This window comes from Nuphar pumila, chromosome 16, assembly GCF_984573655.1.
Source record: "Nuphar pumila chromosome 16, dmNupPumi1.hap1.1, whole genome shotgun sequence".
Taxonomy (NCBI): domain Eukaryota; kingdom Viridiplantae; phylum Streptophyta; class Magnoliopsida; order Nymphaeales; family Nymphaeaceae; genus Nuphar; species Nuphar pumila.
Window position 1 is genome coordinate 58,712,100 of NC_143264.1, and position 5,285 is coordinate 58,717,384.

Consider the following 5,285-nt stretch of genomic DNA (forward strand, 5'->3'; position numbering starts at 1 on the left):
TGTCAGTCCACATGAAAAGTATCACAATCTTCTTAAAATCTCTATGCCAGACAACCTTGTTGGTGGACCTTCCATTTCAGTTGTGCCTGCTCGAAACACATTCTTTTATCATCAGAACGAATGATCGTTGGGTAGAAATCAACAGTGACAATCAAACTAGCATGGCTTCATTCCATGAGTCAATCTAAATGATTTTGTATCCTCCATGCAGTACGGACATGCTAACCTCCCATGTGTGCTCCAACCAGATAACATACCATATGCAGGGAAGTCACTGATTGTCCATAGAACACCAACCTTCATATTGGAGTTTTGTTTTTTATGGGCATCGTACGTTAGAATACCGTCATCCCACAGTATTTTTAGTTCATCAATCAATGACCTCAAATATACATCAAGATTTTGGCTGGGAGACGTCGGACCAGGGATCAATAGAGACAAGAAAATATTTTGACGCTTCATACACAAGCTTGGAGGAATGTTGTATGGGGTGACAAATACTGGCCAACACGAGTATGAGGTTGATCTACCCCCAAATGGATTAAATCCATCTGTACATAAACCTAACCTAACATTTCTCACTTCCAAAGCGAAGTTCTGATGAGTACGATCAAAGTGCCTCCAAGCTTCTGCGTCAACAGGATGTGTGATCTTGTCTTCATCATGTCAAACTTTATTTACATGCCATATCATTTGTTTAGCTGTCCTCGAAGACATATAAAGACGTTGCAATCTAGGGGTGAGAGAGAAGTAGCAGAGTGACTTATACGACACTTCTTTTGACCTTGTGCTACCATTTCTCTTTGTCTTTGGCTTGAACCGAGGATGTCCACATGATGGACATGATCTATTTTTTTCTTGATCTTTAAAATACAACATGCAGTGATTGAGACAAACATCTATCTTTTGATACCCCATACCTAGAGCATTGACCATAACCTTCACACAGTAGAGATTTTGTGGCATTTTTTTATTTTTGGGCAACATACTCTTTACAATAGAGCACAGACAATCAAAACATGATTGACTCAAATTAAACTTGCACTTCAAATTTAGTAGTTGAAGAACTGCAGACAGGATAGTGTGACTCTCGCAACCATTCCATTGTGGTTCATCAGCATCTCTAAGTAAGTCATAGAATATATTAGCTGCATCGTTTGTTGCTTCTTCCTCTACTCCAGTTGGTGCATCATTATGTCCTACAACAGAACCCATTTTCGGTCCTATGACATCAAATATCAGATCCACATATGGATTATCGTGCACCACATCCACCCTTACATCATAATTATTCTAAAATCTTTTACCATGAAGCGTCCAATTTTGATAACTACTAACAAAACCCTTCCTGTATAGGAGATGTCTAACGCCATGAGGTTCTACAAATCGATTGTTCTTACATATCGTGCAAAGGCATCTGATCCGACCGGTAGGATCCACTATACTGACACTTGCCGTTGCGAATTCAATAAAACTGTCAACACCATCCATATATTCATGCAACACCTCATTATCAACTATCCTATGATACATCCATTCACGGTTTACAACCATTTTGTCTTAAAATATTACAGATATTTTTATCATTAATTAAAAAAAAATCTTAATAATGCTATGATAACACAAATATATTCATTTGAACAAAAAATTCATGATACAATTTCACATAAAAGGCATAATCAAATGGAAAATAACTTCATGCAAGCATGGATACAGAAACATCAAACATTGCAATACATTCATATCAAAACAATATCAAACATGTACTTGCAGCAAACACACTCCAATATCCCGCTAACTACTACCATGCCTAGCATGGAATCCGTACTCCAAAAATAAGAACACTTCTATTCTCATACATTAAAGTCATGCTCAGCATGATCTCCAAACTCCATCAAAACAGTCCTAGATATCCACAACTAAGTGAGTGTGTGAACAAAAAAGTATTGCATCTAATAAATTAAATAACATGTGATGCGCTTGCATCACTTACTCACATCGGGTATTTACCTAATTTGAATTACTTTTCACCGAAAATCCTTTACAAGCACAATGCTCAAAGCTCCTTATATTTACTAAAAAACAGTAAAACCTGCTGAAAATCACACCAGAAACTTAGTTGAATGCTAAAACAGATTAAAATAAAACAAAACAAAAATTGAGGCACCCCCCTACTTGTCAGAAAATCACAGAGGCACCCCCCTGCTTGTCAGAAAATCACAGAGGCACCCCCCTGCCAGTCAAAAAATCACAAAGGCACCCCCCTGCCTGTCAAAAACACACAGAGACAAGGGGGATTTGCCCCTTGTCTGTCGAAAAACCCTAGCGGCAGAGGTCGAGGCCCCTGCCAGACCGTAGGAGGCAGGGCCTCGCCCTCCCTGCCGGAAATCCCGAACGGTAGAGCCGAAGCCCTCGCCAGACGAGAAGAGGCAGGGCCTCGCCCTGCCTGCTAGAAAGACCCGAGAGGCAGGGGCCTCAGCCCCTGCCTGACGGGAGGAGGCAAAGGCCTCTTCCTGCAGATAAACAAAGAGGCGGGGGGCAGAGCCCCCCCTGTCTGTCAGAAGCACAAAGAGGCAGGGGGGCTTCGCCCCTTGCCTGTCGAAAAACCTGAGCGGCAGGGGAGGCCCTTGCCAGATGGTAGAAGGCAGGGCCACGCCCTGCCTATCAGAAAGCCCAAACGACAGGGACAAAGCCCTTGCCAGACGGGAAGAGGCAGAGCCTCACCCTGGCTGCTGGAAAGATACGAGTGGCAGGGGCCGAGGCCACTGCCTGACGGGAGGAGGCAAAGGCCCCCGCTTGCCAGAAAGCTTGAACGGCAGGGCAGAGGCCCTTGCCGAACTGGAGGGCGAAGAGGAAGAAGACAAACAGAGAGAGGGGGGTCTTCACCTGAGGGGTCGCCGGAGAGGGGATGTTGGTGGCAGTCGGGATATATATATATATATATATATATATATATATATATATATATATATATATATAGAGAGAGAGAGAGAGAGAGAGAGAGAGAGAGAGAGAGAGGCGGCCGATGGGAGGCGGTTCGGGGGGGCGACGGGAGGCTGGTCGGGGACGACGGATGCCGGGCCGGGGGGCGATGGGAGGCGGCGTAGACAAAACAAAAAAGTGAAAGAAAGTGAAAAAATTAGGGATTTACGAGAAAATTAGTGATGGAAAGTATTCTGTCGATAATCCATCGTAAAGTAGCGACGACTTAGCGACATAATAGTTCTGTCGTTGATCCGTCGGTAAGTTGCAACGAATATGGTGACGGAATAAATTTCATCGCTAATCCGTCACTACTTTGCGATGGATTATCGACAGAATACTTTCCGTCGCTAAAATCGCAAATAACCGGTATTTTAGCGACGAATACCTTTTTCTCGCTAATCCGTCGATGTTTAACCAGTATTTTAGCGACCTTGAAGCTTGAAAACTTGCATTGTTTCAGGCTTGTTCATGTGAACATTGTTCGTGTGGATCTTGTTCGTGGAATACCGTTGCTAACACACAAATGAACGATTGTTGTTGTTCGTGAACCTTGGAGTTGCTTGTGCCCCATTGTGGCAGTCATGGACTGCAAACTTGCCATTGTTTCCATTGTCCCAAAGAAAACATGTAGCTTGAATCAGCAACATTCATCAATTTGGGTTTGACTAGAAAACTTGTTTATTTGCTGAATTTGTGTTATATGAATGTTGTTGGGTCTTGGATTTAATATTTCATTGTGATAGTTCTTTGAGTCTTGATTTGTACCTGCAACATTTGAAACTTGTCGGCATTTTGAAAGATTTCAGTTTTGTGAAAATTATTTTCCTATTATCTTGTGTTGAGTGAACTCTTGTGTTGTTTCTGTTTGATCTAATCGGAGTTGGGTTTTGGAGAAAGATATATTAAACATTGTAGAAATCACCATTAGAAGTGTTTTTCTGTGCAGGTCAAACTTTAATCACCCAAAGATAAAATCAGTATATAATAATCTTGTTTGTGTTTGTTGTTCACATTTTCGGTTTTCAGGTTCGCCTGACTCAGTTTCGATAATTAGAGTATATCTCCTTAGATATAGGTTTGATTTGTGTGTGCTTAGATTCGTTAGAAAGCTGACAATTTTTCTAACAACTTTTGTGTTTTGTCTGCATATTCTATCATAATAGACCCGAATAGAGAGCATTGTCATTCACGTGTCAGTCAGTCTAAGTGTTTGTGCCCCAGTGTCAGAATTTCTCGTTCTTAGAGTCATTGAAAACCTACCAAAAATATTTATTTCTTTTGTGTTCTGTCCATCAACAGATTTTTGTCACGGACCTGAATAGAGAGTGTGGTCATTCGTGTGAGTGTATTTTTTGTGCATCAGTCAGACCTATTGTTCGTATCATATCACAGGTTTTCGATATAAAAAAATCATGATTTTTAAAACGTTGAAAAGATATTTTTGTCCTCTGCGTTTTCTCTGTTGATCATATTTTCAAATTCAGCGACCTACTAAGTTGAATTTCAGTAGTATCAGTCACTGTCCTATTTCTGAAATCTCATTTTGAAAGCTCCGGCAATAGAATAGTAGCTTCGGTGTCTTGGTTGCGAACCAACTCATGGTCGGTCTGCACCAAATTCCACAAAAGCCTCCAACGAATCCCCCTTACAAGAGACTCATGGTCTTAAAGAATTCAATAGTGAAGTCGTTCAGGGCCCGGCGATTTACCTGTGGGCAATCCTCATACCACATTTTTTACCTCCTCTAACATGAACGACATCTCCAATGCCAACAAATCCAAAACATCAATGTACGATAAGGGCATCCTATTCATATCATAATCATCCTAACCCGAATACAAAAATTTTGGGCGAAAGTAGTTTGTTGCTTGCTCAATAATTTTAGCCCCTTCGCATCTAAGCCCCTCAACGGAGAGTGAACCAAAATGGTTCATTCTTCTTGAGGAGGCAAAGGTATGAAAGTACCTAGTATTTTCATCACCATGTTTCAGTAAATGTACCTTGTCCTGTTGTCTCTATCGGTATACCTCCCTAATTCCCCATTCTGTGATATTATTAATCAAATAGGATTGCCTCATTAGTAGGATATCCCTCTGTTCAGTCTGATCCCCTGCCTCTACCCATACCACCTCATTTGCCAAAACCTTCTATATGCTGTCCAATTCCTCTTCCCATCCTCTTATCAAGTTAAACTTTTTCTTCCCTTGTTCTTTGTACCACTGTATTAAGTGCCTTCTAGTGAGATCCAATTTTGTAGATATTCTAAGTGCTGCCCACCTTGCCTCTTGCGAAATCATCCA